Source organism: Taudactylus pleione, unplaced genomic scaffold, assembly GCF_031769625.1.
Source record: "Taudactylus pleione unplaced genomic scaffold, aTauple2 ptg000202l, whole genome shotgun sequence".
Taxonomy (NCBI): domain Eukaryota; kingdom Metazoa; phylum Chordata; class Amphibia; order Anura; family Myobatrachidae; genus Taudactylus; species Taudactylus pleione.
Genome location: NW_028284604.1, coordinates 13089742 through 13108948, shown reverse-complemented (window position 1 = coordinate 13108948; position 19207 = coordinate 13089742). Strand labels below are relative to the sequence as shown.

Here is a 19207-nt window from a genome sequence, read left to right as displayed (position 1 = left end):
GAAGTTCAGCGATAATTTCCTTGATATGATTTTTATAAATTAAAAACAATGCAATACAGTTATTAAAATATAGACTTGGCTTTTGGACAACAAATTAGCACTAAAAGCTGTATTTATGCTTCTCTGACTAGTAAATTATTCAAAGAGGCCCTCATTGAAGTAGCTGTTGCCAAAACCTCCACATAATCCTGACAGGAGGAGGTTCTGGAGGAAGAACACTGCAGCTGTCATCCTTGAAAACAACTGCTCCTCTTCCCTTCTTGTCGCTGACTGTCAGTATATGACGAGTGCGGGAGTAAAGTAACTATCTGCCTTCATGTAATGACAGTTACCTAGTTGTAACAATAAAACTTTTCCTCAGGTATAGTTTGCCCTTCTGTCCTACAGCATTTGAAAAGCTTGTAACTCCTTTCTCTCTGAATTCAAATGTCTGAATCGGGATACGTTATCTTTAATATTACATGTGTCATGGTGTAATGCTTTTTAAACATCACATTTATCATGATGCAGAGTTGAATGTAGGCCATTTTGTGGAGCGTATCTTGCGTCTTTTCCACTGCGCATGCAGATATGTGCGCAATTCATTTACCTATCCACTTGTGACGGAGTAGGTGTACTGGACTGTCATGGGGACTTCTCAAGCACTGAATTCTGCACAGTGGAACAGAAGCGGACATATGCCAGTTTTTCAGGTGCATTTTTGGCACCTAGCTGCTGGCAAAACAAGCTCTTCCATTTGCACAATGCAATATGCTGGCTATATATGTATAATATATATATTAATAATAATAGAGATTTAGTACAGAATAACCTGCCCGTGCACAGTCAGAGCCTTTTGCTGGAAGCAAACACTGAGTTGCCAGAGCGATGTCTCATTTAGTCACACACATATGTATGTCACAGTGTCACTGTATTGGAATTGTCTATCCATTCATTACAGGGATTAAGACCAGACACTGGCATTGCATCTATGTTTTTACCATTTGTAATAACATGAATGTCATAAGCGTTTAACCTATGTTTGTGACTGGGCTTTATATAAGGATTTTAAGGTCATTGGAGGTTATAACGAACACAGTGACGTGCAGTGAGGTCAGTGGCTGGGGAGGCACACATGGTGGGAGTGGGTCTGAGTGCTTGGAGCCTGTCTCACCCCCTACTCAAAACCTCACTTCACTAAGCTTAAGTGTCTATTGATTCTCCTACCTGCATCACTGTGTCTCTTCTCTTCCTCCCACTGCTGCTGACTGAGCTCCGGTGGGTCTCTGAGTAGTGCACTTCCTGGTCACATAACACATTCAAGGTATCCATCAGTGCTCAAGGCACCCCCTCCCCCCCCCACACACACAGTGATGCATGCCTCTTGGCTCTGCAAGCAGTGTCTGAGGTGTGGCTGAGCTCTTGTTGCCTCACCTCTCCCTGCAATTCTAGGGAGCTCCGCAGGTTTGGCCAGTTTAAACTAAAAATGTATAACAATAAACAAAGATGATGATTATAAATATCTTCTTTCATTACAGGAAGTATGTTAGGGGAGGAGTATGACGGGAGGCACTGCCTACCCTGACTGCACATCTCTGTACGAACAGAGCAAGATGCATTTATATTAACTCAACACATTGCAACCCTAGTAGAAATGTGACTGGGTATGGTGACATTAGAAACAATGGGTCCTGTAATCAGAGCTATTTACTTACACTGTACTAGTTTTGAAAGCGCTAGTGAAACAGATGAAATTATCACCGGTGTGTACGAGCCCTAAGACCAGATACATCTGCACATTTGTCATGATAGGCAATGGTAAATAGAGAACATCCTTATCATACATTGATCTAGATCCATCACACGAGTATTGAATGTTATGGGCCTGATTCAGAGCTGCACACAAATGAGCTGCAAATGTGTCTGCATTACGTGCTCACAAATAGATGCTGATCTTCACCTGTGTTGAGTTGGCCACATCTATGAGGCTGCACTGTCTCTATCCTTTGGCTTGTTAGCCGTCCACACTATCAGTGCACCTCAGCAACAGCCATATACTGTACCTGGTGCAAGAAATTGGTGTGAAATCATATGGGTTTCTGCGTAAGTTAAACCCTGCATAGCACCGCATATTCTGCCTACACACCCTGAGTACTTGCTTCCTGGGCAAACACCCAGGCAACACCCCCCTCCCCCTTCAAGTTAAGCCCATTCCATCATAAGTGGAGACATGTTTGAGACGCATAGAATTGTGAAATGCCCATAGTAATACTTGCCAACTTTCTGGCTTCCCACCGCCAGGAGAGGGCTGTCAGGTCAGCACAGCTGGGGGGAATGAGGGGACATCATTGTGGCAACGCCCATGCTATACAATGTCGATATTAACGGCATTGTAAAGAGGGGGCGTGGCTACAATAATGCAATCCAGTACAAATCGTGCAATCAGCTGCCCAAAGTGGGCGGCGCCGGGTGGACGTGGGGCACTGAGGGATACAAGTATGCCTTTCCGGGTGGCCGGGCGAAGCACCCAATTTTTGAGAGCCCCCTAGGCATCCCTGGAGGGTAGGCAAGTATGCCCATAGTAGTGTGTGCTCAGATCAGATGCATGCGCAATGTGAAAAATTGTTAGATCCATCTGCAAAATACACTTGCATGCACGACTAAATCAGGCCCTATTTAAAGTTAGTGCATCACTTTGCCTTGTAGAACAGGTGCCCTCTTTGAGTTAAACAAATGGCTCTGCTAATGGCTGGTTACACAGCTTGTCAACTACACCGTTTATGCCTAACTGCGCTGTACTACTATTGCAGCACATCGGTGTAGGCAGAGTTAGCAAGACATTTTAGACATGTCGTCCTAGTCATGTGTCACTGGAGAGCGGACTGTCTCCTTTAAATGTGTCTTTCTGTAGATTCATTAATCTAAACAGCAGTTCAATTGTTTGTTCATATTGTCTTGATCAGTTTTTTGATCTGCAGCTATCAGCAGTCTCTTCCTCTCTAGCATGGTCCGCACCAATCCTTATCTTACTCACTGATAAAGTAACTGTACAGTGGGCCTGATTCAGCAAGGAATGCTGCGAGAATATGCTAATCAATGCATGCACAATATGCAGATACCCAGCCCCATACTATGCCGCCCATCTCCCTTTACTCACAGCCTGATCAGCATGCAAGATAGCATAAACATCGGTAATATCGAGAACCATCAGACCCATTATCATAATAGTGGTTGACCTTATCTACCGCAGGTTTTTTGCCCGCTTACGCTATGGCTGTGTATGCTGCCGCACTGCCTTAATTATGCACACCCCTATAACAGCATAAAAACGCCTGCATTCGCCTGAATACCCCCCGTCACCACCCACATACGGCAATAACTGTAAATCAATATCGGAGGGGTCTGCGTACCCTAACCTGATCGCACTGGCTAGTTTGTACATGCGCAGGGCGATAACATTGCCCAACTGCGTGCATTCTCTCCTGTGCGTTCCTTGCTGAATCAGGTCCAGTATGCGCTAATTCCTCATAATCTCATATTATTGTGATATCCTGCCCGTTTTGTATCTTGTTGCACTGATTTAAGTTGGAGAAAAGTTTAGATTGCTCAATTTCTGGATTTAAAAAAAAATTAATTGCTGAACAACAATATAAATGTTCAACTTTACCATTGATGGCAAAATAGCAAGCAGCAATCGAATGCTAGCAACTATGCAAGGGATGACCATCGATGGTTTTGCCAACCGATGGTCATCACTGTTTTTTGACAGACTGGCCCAAAAACATGGGGACGGGGCTTCATGGGTGCCGAAGGAGGGGCGGAGCTATGTCCCGCCACCTTGTAAAAGAAAACATTTGGTTATGCTTAGACATCGATGGAGGGAAACCATCTGTTTCTCCCATATCAATGGCAAAAGCATTTAACATCTGCCATAAACCATCGATGATTATGAATGGTCGATGGCTATCCCCTTATTTTTAGCACTCAACTGATGACTAAGGGCTTGATACAGAGTCTCATGCAATTCTTGTAGATCTCCGCCTCTATTTAGAGCTGACCGCCTCTATGCAGCTTCACCACCCCATTACATCCACTTGTGAAGGTAACAGTCATCACTATTGGTTCTCATTTGCACCTGAGCTATCTTTGGTTCATGAGATCTATCTGATTCTCTGCATCAGCTCACCCCTGAATAGCCCACAATTCTGTCTACACACCTACTGTACACTTATGCTACATGCAAACACCTCGTTGACACCCATATACACCCATTAAGCTGTGAGTGGGGTTGTGGCTGAGATGCATTAGACTTGAAATTGCTCATAGTTGCGTATACAGGCATGCACAGTGCCTAAACATTGAGAGATCCATCCACAAAGTGGATTTTCATACAACTGAATAAGGCTCTAAATGTTTTTAGTGATCAGGTTGTTGTATGAGGCCACCCCAGACATAGAATCTTCCATTTAGAAACCGATCAGGTGGAAAATGACAGGAAGTAATGTTCCCACTTCAGTGAGAAGCTAATATATAATCAACTTTAACATTGTCTTGATTTCATATATTTAGTATGTTCATTGTTCATCCTGTCTGAACTGAAACTAAATTTGCAGGTAAACCAATGTCTGTGTGACCAGACCACTAGCTATACAATTTAAAACCTGCCATATCAATAAAATAATATTAATAATTACCTTTGTACCAATTACATCCGTGTATGCTTAGTGAAGTGTCAGCCAAGTATTCTCCACTGTACATTAGAGGGCATTCAAGTCTCCCATGACCATAACAAGATAGAAGGTTATAAACCATATGCAGTTTTTCAGGCCTCTGTTCCCCAGGGTGACTTCTAGAAATTGTCCTTGCTGTATGCTGGAGGTCATAGTGCAGCCCAGGTAGAGTCCTGTCACACGGCTAATTTATACAGGGTGGGAAAAGGATATAAATACTGCCTCTTGGACAACAATTTGGTAAATAGTTCTTTAACCCATTGATAAATGTACTGTGTTGTATAACATCCTAAGGCAATTACTTGAATTGCCTTTGCATGAACCAGCCACTCACAACAAAAAGCGTCCACACGGATCTGCTTTCTCTCCATTTTCCAATTTGTATTTATGGCTTTGGGCCTGATTCAGATTTGGGAATAGAGTAAGATAGATCAAGTAACTCTGTACGTGGACAGAACATGTTGCAATGCAAGGAGTACAAATACATTTATTTATTTGCATGTGGGGTAAATACTGGCTGCTTTTGCATGTAGCCTACAATTGCTGGACAGCTTTATATTTACACTGCAATTTAGATTTTAGTTTGGACCCACCCCTCCCAAGTCTAATGGTGGGTACACACTGGGCGATATTACTGAGCGACTGCACGATTACGACATTGTAATCGTGCAGTCGCTCAGTAATCGTGCACAAATTGTGCACTTGTATGTCGGAAACGACCAGCGATGCGCACTCCCGCTGGTCGTTTCCGACATTGTCCATCGCCTGAACATGCAGCACAATCTGACAATAACGACAGATTGGAATGTTCAGGAATGATGGACAGTGCCTGCACTGAACGACTGATCGTTCAGTGCAGACACTACAGGGGATCAGGAACGACGGTACGATTACGATGTCATAATCATACTGTCTTTCCTGATCGCCTAGTGTGTACGCACCTTAAATCTCTCTGCACATTTTCAATCTTCCCCAAATGCAGTGCAGCTGGGTTTTACCAAGTTGCACAGTGATACCCCTTTTACACCAGAGCAAAAACCTGGGTTTTTGCTGGGTCTACCCGGGTTGCAGCTCAGTGTAAAAGGGTCCCTGAAAAATAACCCAGGTCAAGTGACCCAGCAATCCAACCCAGGTAACTACCTGGGTAATTGTGCAGTGTATACGGTGCGACCCGGGTTATCCGACCTGGGTCATGCCTAAATGAGCTGATTGGTGGTTGTGGAGCAGTCACCTCCCACTTTTTAGGGTGCAGTGTAAATGGGGTCTGACCTGGGTTGGAACCATGTCCAAAAACCCAGGTCGGACCTGGGTTTTGGGTGGAAAAGAGGTATTACTTGCTCTTTCTTACTCTATTCCCAAATCTGAATCAGGCCCTTCTTTTGTTGAATTTAGAATCTACATTAAGGTTAATTTAACAATATTCGTATTATATAAATTAATATTTACTTAGGTTATGGCACGCAGAGAGACTGCTCGGGCCCCATTACCTAATCATGGGAAAAGTGGCCACGACTCCTTAGAAAAAAACCCTGTATTTGCAGGCAGCAATCTCCCTGGTCTCCCACTGCAGCCCAGCACGTGATTGGATGCTGATTGGATGAGTGAAATGTATGTGCTCATTGGTTAATACCTCTCAGCTGCTGCCTAGATTACTGCAACCAGGATTGGGATTGATCACGTTAAGAGAACAATAATGTTTTTATCACAGCTGTTTGGCTCAGTCTATACACTAATATACAGTACCAGTTTATTATTACTGATAGGCACTTTGGGGTGCATGCAGATTTCGCTGCAATTGTGTCTCAAAATATTCTCTACAAAAGTTGCTATCACGTGCATAGAAAAAGTTGCAATTATTGCTAGTTACTTGTAGGTCTGCAGTGCACCAGTAGCTAATGAGCCAAGTGCCTTTAACCAGTTATTTTGCTCCAAAATATGCATTTCTTATTATGTTTGAATAAGACGTAAGGGGAGTTTTATCAAATGTTCAAAAAAGATAAAGTACCAAACAGTCAGCTTCTGTCAATTCCCTAGCACAGCCTGTAAAATGACAGTTAGTAACTGATTGGTACATTATCTCTCTCCAGTCTCCTATATTTGATAAATCTCCCCCTAAAAAACGTAGCTAGTACAACAGATACAACTTCCCATCTCATGTATGGTGAATAAAATAATAATAATCAGTCTGCTAGTGCTGGTGACCGTCAGTAACATATCATGTATTTGAACCTGCTGTCAACCACTTGCAAAAAATACAACATTCACATATACGTGCAGTGCTGTAACAGGGCAGCATTGCGGCCTGTACCGGGCCCGCCTCCTAAGAGCATGATGTTGCAGAATGGATTCAGGGCCAAAGGCACCCAGAAGTGCAGAACTACCCAGAGCATCCTAAGGATGCTCCGAGCAGCTTTACACATGGCAGGGTGCATGCCCAAATTATCTAAAGGACAATCTGGGTGGCACTCTTGCAGCAATAATGGCTGTGATACCCTGCTAGCCAGAAATAAGGGTATTGGGCAATGACGTTGATACTCTGCTCGCACACCCCTAGTTACGGCCCTGTATATGTGTCTGTGTGCTGTTTTGCATGTGTGTACAATTGCACCCTTTCTGTGCTCTGCTCCTTCCCTTCCTCATCCGAACTCTCCAGGCCCAAACCACTGTAGTGCCAGGATCATGCAAATCTACATAGGTGCACACAGGTGTGGCTGGTTGTCTGAGAATGCCCAAAGCTATTGTATGCAATTTACACTATACAAACTGGTGTAGTTTCCACTCTACATCAGCTCCATTATAATTCATTTTTCTAACTTCACGAACCATGCACCCAAATATTATATGCTTTAACTCTTGTCAGCAAATCTATTGGTTGCAATATTCTAGCTACTGGAGATGAGCCTTTGTTAGGCCATTCTAAAGCAGCACTCCAGAACATTTACAAAAATGAGGGATTAAACATTATGGACAGACTTGAATTACAGAAGTCTGGCAAGTTCCTCTTCAGGGGTAATTAATAAAACATGTATACTGCTTAATGTGCAGTCCACAGCAGGGGCTTTACAATGAACAGAACACAGAATTTGGCCACTAGCCACTTCTTTTGGTTTACTCAAATTCCATGTTAAGCCTTTAGGACTAGCATATGTGTATATAGATCTAGACAATTTTTTAAATTAATGTACAGTCGACTATTATTTATTTCTTATGGTGCATACACACCAACGATTTTCGTTCACATTTTCCCTTGAAAAAGTGAGCGATTTTTTTAATATGTAAAGAAAAGATTTTTTTCAATGCTTTCCCGAACGATGAACGTAATTAGATGTAAAATTAAGTTGAAATAGAAAATCAGTTCAGGGAGTGGCCGTCATTCATTGTTCATTCTGTCAAACATAAACGAAAATCGTCATGTTGGATAGTCAGAAGGAACGATGAACGAAAACTACGAACGGGAGCGTGCATTTGTGATTTTCATTCATCATTATAACTCAGAAACTGAATGATTTTTTGAATGACTTAATTATAACGACGTCGTTAACGACAAATTGTTACGTGTGTATGTACCATTGAAGATAGATATACTATATATATATAATATATATATATATATATATCTATGTTCCCACAGCCCGTCGCTTGTAAGCATTTGGTGGTGCCTATCATTTTTATGCACGGTTACAATGTTATCTGCTATCTAGTTCCGGTTTCTAGCTTATCCCGGATGTTATGATGTCATTGCCGACTTTGTGAGACTAGCTTCCTGGGAGATTCAGAAGAGAGGGGCTCCAGGGAAGGCAGGGACAAAATTACATGATTCATTTGAGAAGTGGACGGGATGGTTGTCTAATCTTCCAGGAGAGCTCCCCGGCATTTTGAGAGAGTGGGAAAATATGCATTGCGAGCTGGGCAATTGTGGTTTACTGCTGGCTCTGCCGAAATAGAACAAACAAATTTTAACACCTGTACAATCCGATTTTACATTATATAGGGATAACTACATGGGCGTAACTACCATAGGTACAAGGGCTGCAGCTAATATGGGGCCTCGATCTTAGGGGGGCCCATCTTCCTTCTCAAAGTTACATGTGTTATACACATTTTTCACCATTGGGTGGTACATATGGGCCCTTACATATTTTTGCTGTGGGGCCTTCATATACCTAGTTACGTCTCTGGATATACAGTATACTTGTGTCCTTGATTTAATTTTTTTATCTTTTGTACACAATAGAAAATTCAGTCACTTAGCTAAGGTGTTTGCAGTGAGTATGTCTGTGAAATCTCTTCAACAAGCTTTTTCCACTTGTCTATGTTGTGTTAGTCTGATAGATCATAGAAACAGACATCTAAGATGGTGTTCCAGTTTTTAACAAATTCCAACATCAAGTGGTACCGAGGGAGACAGCAGCTGATACTTTACTAGAACTGAGAGCACTTAGGATTTTCTTGCCATCAGATCCAATCACTCTTGTGTGGATTTTTTGTAGCATAATGGATGAATTAAATATGTATTTTAATGTACTTTGATCTGTCTCTTCTGTTCCATGATAATTAACAGTGACATTTCTGTAGTAACTGCAAATTCATTGAATTTATGGTTCACCTTACATTCCTTGTGAAAAAGCAGAATCCTCCATTCATGTGTTTGAATTTCATTTTTTACAAGTTTTATGTAGCCCTTTAAGGATATTTAAAGTCCCATCAAGGGGTGTAACTAGACATTTTGGGGCCCTGTAGGACAATTTTGTAGGGGCAGCCATGTACATGTTACAATGCCTTCCAATCTGTGCCAGCTACCCATGCTATGCTGGAGGGCCTCACAAGCTATTACTCTAACACACTTATGTAGCAGCCACTGCTGTAAAATTGTGTCACCCTAAGCTGTACATTATACAGCTGCCACTACAAGGCTGTGTCACATCCTACATTACACAGCAGCTGCCTGTCTTGTGTGACGCCGGTCACAGTGACTCACAGAACCTTGAGAAAGGGTGTTGGACACCTGGTTCACTGGATATGTGGATGCATGATCTGATAACTATTAGATGATCAAACAATCATCTAGTGGGCTGGGGCATTCAGTATGACATAGGGTATCACCAACTGCATATGACCAGCAAGTTCTGCTGCTTATATTCAGTCAGGTATGGAACTACATTTGGCCAGAAGCTAACCATTGACTGCAGATGAACCTGTGTGTCATTTGCCTCCACCTTCTCAGCTAAGACTTGGGGCATTGTGACTGGGATAGGACAGATACAAGGAGCCCTTGGGTAAGTATGGCTTGGGGGAACTGTAACAGCTGCATCCCATGATACCATGGTAGTTCCACCCTTGGTATGCACATTATTGTATAAGGCTTTTGTAAAGACAAAGTCAGCCTACTCACATAATGGTTCCATAATGTATCAGTTAATCACTTAACTGGTAAATATTTTTTTCCAAAAACCACTCATAAATTGCTTTTTTTAATTGAATTAGGTCGACTTTTATTTTAAACTTATCCAACATGATTTTATGAAAAAAAGAATAATTATTTATTAAACACACAACATTAATATCGATTTTAAAACATTAACTACAAAGTATCGGAACATCAATATTCAGGACATCGCAACTTTACATTTCCCCGGAGGATGTTCCTCTGTGCAGCCATCGGGTTACCAGATCAGCAGTGATCAGCTGCACAGCAGACACTGGGGAAGGATACAAGGAAGCAGAGGGGTCGGGAGATTATTTTCCAGCAAGTGCCCACTTAGCATTTCTGACTGTCAGAGAAAGCTCAGCCTGGTGACCACGGCAGGCAAGTCTTTAAACAGAGAGAAACAATGTAAGTTTACATTTAACGGAAACTTGTACATGTAGCTGCTGGTGATTGTGCTTTATCCCAATTGGATATGAATTAAAATAGACTGGCTAATTACGGCTGTCACTTTCTAAAGCATATAACCCCATATCCAGAACCAGGCGGTCAATGGACACCTCAATAACAAGTAGCCAGGAACCATTACCTACCAAAGGGAATAACCTCCATCTTCTACATTAGCCACTTTTAGGTCCAAGCTACAGTACATGGAATCTATCAGTGCTGACAAGCAGGGGCAGTGTTGGATGGGGGCATTAAAAGCCCACCAGGGAAATGTAGTGGCAGGGCCCCGCTGAAGGAGTGTGACCAACTATTGGTGGGTGTGGTCATTAATGGGAGGGGCATGACCATTCCACAAAGGACATGGCATAATATTATGCATTCTGAGATTCCCAGGCACAGCACTGTGCCCGATTTAGTCTAATAATAATCAGTGGCAGCATTTGTATTAAAATACTAATAATATTAATCTGTATTACCTTTAGTGGTGTAATAAAAATAATTGGTGCCACTTTTAGTCTAATGATAATATGTACCCACTGTGCATCTTACACACACTCATGCATACTCTGCCTCTCACATACACTGATGAATACTCTGTGCCTCTGACACACACTCTGTACCTGTCACAAACACTGTGTCTCTCTCACTGCCCTCACACACACACACTGTGCCTCTCATACTCACAATGCCCTCACACACACACACTGTGCCTCTCTCACACTCACACTGCTCTCATACACACACACACACTGTGCCTCTCTCACACTGCCCTCACACACACACACTCACACACTGTGCCATTCACACACGCATTGTGCCTCTCTCTCACATACACTGTGTAATTCACACATGCATTATGCCTCTCTCTCTCACACACTGTGCCATTCACAAACGCATTGTGCCTCTCTCTCTCACACACTGTGTCACACTGACACTAACCTTTTCCCTGTATGGTGCCTGCAGCCTCCTGTATTTCTTCCACTTTTTTTTCATTCCCAGTGTATATGGGGGGTGTGCCTATGCTTGGAATGGCTGAATGATGGTGTGTGATTTGTCACTCAGCTAATCGGAGCACAGCAGACACTGCTGAGGAGTTCCTGCACTGATCAGGGTACTCCTTAGCGTTACAAACACAGCAGCTGCAGCAGTGTGCACACAAAGACTTTATGACTATGGGGGAGATTTATCAAAGCTTGGAAAGAGATAAAGTACCAACCAATCAGCTCTTAACTGTTATTTTTCCAACACAGTCTGTAACATGACAGTTAAGAGCTGATTGGTACATTCTCTCTACATTATTTCTCTCAAAGCTTTGATGAATCTCCCCCTAAATCTTTACATTATATCTGGTGGTCCAGCTAGTCAGGTCAAGTCAGTTGAATATGGGCCATCCCAAACAGGCATAGGCCCACCCCTGATGATAGTAGGCCGAGCTCCAGACCCACCGGGAAATTGCCCGGTTCCCCAGCAGGCCAGTCCAACTCTTGACAGGAGAGAACTTCGACATATTTATCTTGCAAACTATACTAAAAAAATATACACAAAAGTGAAGTTAGCTTTTAAGCTAAAAATACATTACTTCACTATCCTAATCCAAAGAAATACCTATCTGTTCTGGAAAAAAAACATGTACATTTTACTAGGGTACACAGAGTTGTTAAAGAGTTATTCTTAATTTATCCAACACATTAAAAAATTTAAAATGTTGTCTCATCACAAGGTATAAATTATACTCTGTCATGAGTTGTATGAAGGTCACTGTCTTATGCTTAAGCATAAAATGTAGAAAAAAATAAATTCATATGTTTAACCACGTGTGCAAAAACGTACTACTATCTTCCATAGTAACCTATAATAACTTTATCTTTAAATGTAGTAGACTTTAATTGATGGAGACGCACTAAGCCTTGGAGAGTGATATAGTACCAATGAATCAGCTCCTAACAGTCATTTTTCAAACACAGCCTGTAAAGTGACAGTTAGGAGCTGATTAGTTGGTACTTTATCAATCTCCACTTTATCACTTTCCAATGCTTAGTGCATCTCCCCCCCACCTGTGGTGCACATTTCACAAAATATCAAAGTTACAGCAATGTGTTGGAATATCTCTGTTTGGGGGTAAATCAAGAGAATTACTGTAAAAGATTCAATGCAGCCTGCTCCATCTGTATAAAACATCCAGCAAAACAGAAGTGCAGTGACACGGAAATATTATTACCCTCCAAGAACGTTCTTGACAACAGTATCAGCACTGCGTACTACATTCTGCTTGCAGTGGGTCATTATTTTTATAGTATGGTTTCATGATGTCCAATAACTTTTTCCAGGAGATGTCTGAATGACTTTCACAGGTTGAATTTCAAGAACTGTTTGCAATATTTATTTCACTGATAAAATGAAATGACTAAACAAACCATAATTCCATGAGGCTTGGATTATTATCTGGCTTTGAATATTTTGCCATAAACCACATAATAAATAACACGGTCTTCGATCACAAATGTAAAAGAAAAAATACATATACATAACATTGACTTTTTTTTTCTTCCTTAAATCTATACACTAAGGTCAAACATCAAGATCTGCTTTCCAGAGACAGAAGAACAGAGGAAAACATTGACCTCATTAACTTGAATAATAATTCCTAGTATGATCAGAGAAAATCAGTTCTGTAGTTATACAAATATAGTTTTGTTATAAGTGTAAAATGTATGGGGATACTTCTCTTACATATTACAGCTGATAATACTATGTGTGTGTTTACTCATCATTTATGTATGAGCAAGTGTGAGTTTTGGTATTTTTCCACATTATGGAATATCAAAATAATGTAACATTAACAGGATGCCATTTTTAAATGGGAATTATATAGGTATGGTATGTTCATTTTAATTAATTATGGACATCCATTAAGTTTCCCAAGTCTATAATAGCTACTACTTAATTCCTTGGGGTATATTTACTAAAGTGCGGGTTTTTAGAAGTGGAGATGTTGCCCATAGCAACCAATCAGATTCTAGCTATTATCTTCTAGAAGGTGCTAGATAAATGTTAAGTACAATCTGATTGGTTGCTATGGGCAACATCTCCACTTCCAAAAACCCACTCTTTAGTAAATATACCCCCATGCTTCCAAATTATATAGTATTATTAAAGGATCTCATGCTCCTCAAACCCGTTTAACCAAGGTACAGGAGAGGAACTGTAGGGTTATATTTCAGGGTAACATTCGTGAAAGCGGTTAAGGGAAGTATCATAAAAAACGAAAATATATATTTTTAAATTATTGCTAGTTAAATTAAAAATTAAAATTATATTTATTTGGCTATGTTCCATCCTTCCCCATCTCCCAAAAAAGCCATGTACTTTTTTTTTATAGCCACAGCCACTAAATTTATGCATTGCAAAATATAGAAAATAATGGGCCACTTGAGCAGCTAATTTAATATGGCATTTGGGCAACAAACAATATCCAATATACAAATATATCAGATATACAATTAAGATGTTATAAAGAAATGAATTATATAACCTAAAACATCAATTGGCCAGAATAATGGCAGTGATTAGCATTGCTAATAAATAAGTAAATAAATAAATAATAAATAAATCAACTTAATTTAGTTGCATTCCTAACCCCTGGTACTGGGGTTATCTTCCAAGAACTGTGGAACTAATGTTCTAATCTTTAATTTAGTAAATTTAGCCAATGATAGGGTGGAAACAACTCCAATTTCTTACTTAATAAATACAAATAAGCTGTACAAATTTATATCACACTAAGTGGTTACGTTCCTAAATTAATCCAGTGTAGGCACAATTAACATAATATTCAAAACAAGTTACAGAAATGAATACAGCATCAGGTAAGTAAATTTATATTTGTCATGACCCTAAGGTATGTTTATCACAGGTTATCCAGCTGTTCTAGCACTGATGACACAAGATCGCCTAAAACCCACCTAAAACAAGCACAGTGCACCCTCACTGATCACAATAAACCAAAACATACATTAGCAAATCATAAATACTGTGGGCAAAATAGAATGTGAAGCGAAAAAAATGAGAACATTAGAGAACATCTGCATTTAATTTTCCTTAACTAATATCCAGGTCATGCCTTTCATTCTGTCAACCAGTTTCTTGTTTGTTTATACCATTAGTCCAAGTGGACTGTGAACATATCCAGAAGGGTAATAGAAGAGAAATAGAAAAATCAATGTGATATCAAATCATCCACATCAACACTCTGGCCAGGGAGCAGCAGAGCTAAGCTCTGGGGCTCCAAAACAAATCAGCGACCCATCTGTTTAGTATTTCATGACAAAGTTTTGTTTTATTTAACAGAACGGGTAATTTAATTAGCTGGGAGTTTTGATTCCCTATTCATGTTGCAGTTAGAAGTTCAACAGCTGTGAAAAAATAGTTTGTTGGTGGTTTATATTATCTAATAAAACAATTACATCTGAAATGTCTATTACCAGCTGCATCTAGTGCCATCGCCCTTGAGCAGAATAAAAAATGCTAACACGTAGAATTGACAATATTTTTGACATAAAATATCTAATTGTACAGTTCTTACTGTAAAAAATAAAGTTCTGCTAAAGAAATAAACATTAGAACTTAATTTTTTACCACCGGCTTAAGCTCATGCTATGGAAAGCTATTGTAATAGTTATCTCCCTATTTGAACATTTTCTGTCACTGCCAAGAATATATCTTGATTTTCCCATCTCAGAATAGCCCAGGGAGATTGGATTTTGGCCAGTTTCTATTATCAGTCCAGTCCTGCTCGTCAATTGGTGCTTTGAAATTGATTAAAGTGTGTGCTCAGATGTTTCTTTACTATGATTCTCGGTGTTTCCAAACAGACAGTGGAAGAATGTCTATAGAATAGCACAGAATAGTGAGATAATAGCAAAGAGATAACACCTACAACCTTAATTCTGCACAGAGTCCAATACATTCTGTTTGGTTCATAATAGAGATGATTGTTACTTGTATGAAGTATCAGCACTCAAATCAACAATTTCCAAGCCTGGACTTTGAAGCACATACTACGGAACTGGCTGCATGTTTAGTTCTGTTTTGCCTAGGAAAGCAAAACATTTTCCATTTTTAATAGAAATGTAATCACTTGTTAATGTATTAGCTGTTAAAAATCAATCTTATATTTTCCTCTCAAGATTACACAATTTGACAAAATATTACCTCAGATAAAAGGTGGATCTTATAAAGTTGAACTTGTGTATGAACAATGATCTTCATCCTGTGTGTGTAGTCTGTGTGAATTGCTTTTTACTCTATATTACCAAAAGTGGCACCACTCAACACAAATAACACACACACAGGAAAGATAGGTGGTGTTGGAGTACCATGTATTTACATTTTCCCAAAACAATTATTTGGTTTCCACACAAAATCTTAACTCACTTTTCCGCAGATGATGTTTGTGTCCTACTTTGTTTTAAATATGATTGACAGCCATAAGTCTTAAATTTAAAAACACTGACTATAGAGTTTATGACAACTATTGAACTGGTGGGTCCCTAGTTCAAAATTCCTCATGTTATTAGCAACAGATGGAATTACCAAACTTCATTCCTTTCAGCATAAATGCTGAATTCATTGCATATCTAGAGATAGGGGTTACATTGCTCTATTTTAGATTATGTCCCATTTGAGTTGTGTTCTTCTTTCTCTTTGCATGTTATAAATTACCTTTCACATGAATGGGGTTTTGTGTTAGAATATTAAGTTTTGCGAAGGTGGGAAGTTCCAATCTTTTACCATTCTGTAGAATGTTGTATTGCACTTTATTGTAAATGGAATGAAATATGTGGTTTGACTGTTTTCGGGCTGAGACTGCTTCAAGCGAATTTCCATGTGGTAAAACTTGCAAAATTCAGAAATATTGCAGTATTGGGAGAACACAAACCCTCAAAGTAGCATAGCTGATTTCAAAATGGCAGCCGCAGCTGCAACACCATTCCTGACAAATATTATGCAGGTTATTTAATGAAAACATTATTACCTATAGACACTGAAATATATGAAATCGCCACAGATGAGGGGGGGGGAGCAAGAGAGAACATGAATACACATATAGATGAAGGGGGGAGCACATGAAGGGACAACACAGATGAGGGGGGAGAGAGTACATGAATGGACACAGATGAGGGGGGAGAGAGTACATGAAGGGACACAGATGAGGGGGGAGAGAGTACATGAAGGGACACACACATGAGGGGGGAGAGAGTACATGAAGGGACACAGATGAGGGGGGAGAGAGTACATGAACGGTCACATGAGGGGGAAGAGAGTACATGAATGGACACACAGATGAGGTAGAGAGAGTGCATGAAGGGTCACAGATGAGGGGGAAGAGAGTACATGAATGGACACACAGATGAGGGGGGAGAGAGTACATGAAGGGACACAGATGAGGGGGGAGAGAGTACATGACTGGACACAGATGAGGGGGGAGAGAGTACATGAAGGGACACATATGACGGGGGAGAGAGTACATGAAGGGACATACAAATGAGAGGGGGAGAGTACATGAATGTACACACAGATAAGGGGGGAAAATAACACATGACTAGGAATACAGATGGGGGAGAAAGCAGAGGTGTCATGGGGTCCAGTGACACCCAGTGCGCACTCTACATCCCCCTGTTCACCCTCAAAGGGGGCATGAACTTAAATTAAGGGGTGTGACCTTGTGGGTGTCTCCGAACGCATCACTCCAGGGCCATGTCCAGCATTCCCATAGATGCTGGGCTGCCAACGGAGACTGTGTCTGCACTGTCAGCTCCTCCTCTGTGACAGGAGCCGAGTACTACAGGAGACTGTCACACTGCAGCACTTGGCTCCTGTCACTGAGGAGGAGCTGGCACGCCGAGGTTGATACCCGGGTGGCCCACACCCCCATAGTGACACTATTGGGAGAAATCACATGGTAAGACATAGAGATGAGGGGGCAGAGAGTACATGAATGGACATACAGATGAAGGGGGGACATACCACATGACTAGGCATACATATGTGGGGAGCACATGAACAGACATTCAAATGAGGTGGGGAAGAATACATAAATGGACATACATGAGAAGACAATTGTATAAAAACTGTAATATAGAAAGAATAATCTAAATAGAATATATCAGAATATATGCGACTAACAACCTACCAAAATGGGGAAGGAGGTACTGGTATTCTTTCTCACCCAGGGCGCTAGAATGTCTAGTTACAGCTCTGTTATGATATTGATCATATCACTGATCATCCCTAGAAAATCGTCTCAACCCATTAAAAACTGATATATGATATAATGGGTTGGGTATGAAATCCCAGCTGTCGGGATCCTGATACCCATAGGAACTAAAGGTAAGTCTTTTCCTAACCCCTACCCTAACCCCCCCTCCCCTAGTGCCTAAGCCTAACTTCCCCCTCCCCGCACCCTAAACCTAACACATCCTCCCCGGTACCTAACCCTCCTCCTAGTACTTAACCCCACACCCTAACGTCCCCCTAACAACCCGATACTTACCTTCGGGATGCCGACGGTCGGGATACTGGTGCCGGGATCCCGACCTGTCGGGATTTCAGTGCCGTTATTTAGACCGTTGGCATCCCACACACCGGGATGCCGACTACATCCCGATATGAGATATGATAAATCCTATAATTTCCTGTGGAAAAACATGGCTTCCCTCTTCCTTAAGCCATTATTTTATGACCACAGCTGTGCCACTCACTTCAAAGAACTGCATTAAAGAAGCTGAAACTGAGCAGCAGGAAAATTTTGTGAATCCTATTCATAGGGTATGACAAGCTTTGATAAACAAATGCCTGTTTCCTGATGTTTTATTTCTTAGAAAAGTGAGTCATTGTGACCTGGACTGCTACAGTTAAAATTCATCTTTCAATAAGATTGTAATTTGTATGAAATATCTCCAAGTACATTGATATTCATCTATCTATCTATCTATCTATCTATCTATCTATCTATCTATCTATCTATCTATCTATCTATCAAAGGCTACTGCTGCTCCTCACCTTTATGGGGGGAATTGAAGTGTGTTGCGCGCCAGCGGCCACTAGATGGCGCCCGATGAAGCAACTCATTTCTACTTGCAGCCCCCCAAGCTGGCGAGCAGAAATTACTCAAAAGTTACCATTTAAACGCTCAAACTGGACTTTTCGCGTCCATGACAATGTTCGGGCTAATGCCGCTCCTCACATCCATGGGGAGGATACAAGTGTGTTGCGCACCAGCGGCTACGAGATGGCACCCGGCAGAGCAATTTAATTGTTGCTCCGTTCAGGCGCGCATAGACGGTGCTAACATTTCGACTAGCAGCCCCCCGAGCTGCCAAGCAGAAATGACCGAAAAGTGACCTCTTTCAGTGCTCTAACAGCAATTTTCGTGGACACGTAATTGTGCCGTCATTTTGACAGGCTGCTAACTAGTCTATTTATGTGTGTATGTGCTTCTGGGAAGTTTTTCATCTGAATGTGATGATTGCATTGCAGAGTATTCTGATATAAAATATCTATGTTTTATGTGTCCTCGCTACAGTTTTAGTGAATACTGGATTGCTCATGGTCGCTTTAGTGTTAG

The 19207-nt window shown here is 41.0% G+C and overlaps 1 protein-coding gene across 2 annotated transcripts in view; it reads left to right on the top strand.

The window, feature by feature from the left end:
• The window catches only part of SEMA6A (semaphorin 6A), a 206460-nt gene that overhangs the window by 183913 nt on the left and 3340 nt on the right, over nucleotides 1–19207 (top strand). The window lies entirely within an intron of this gene.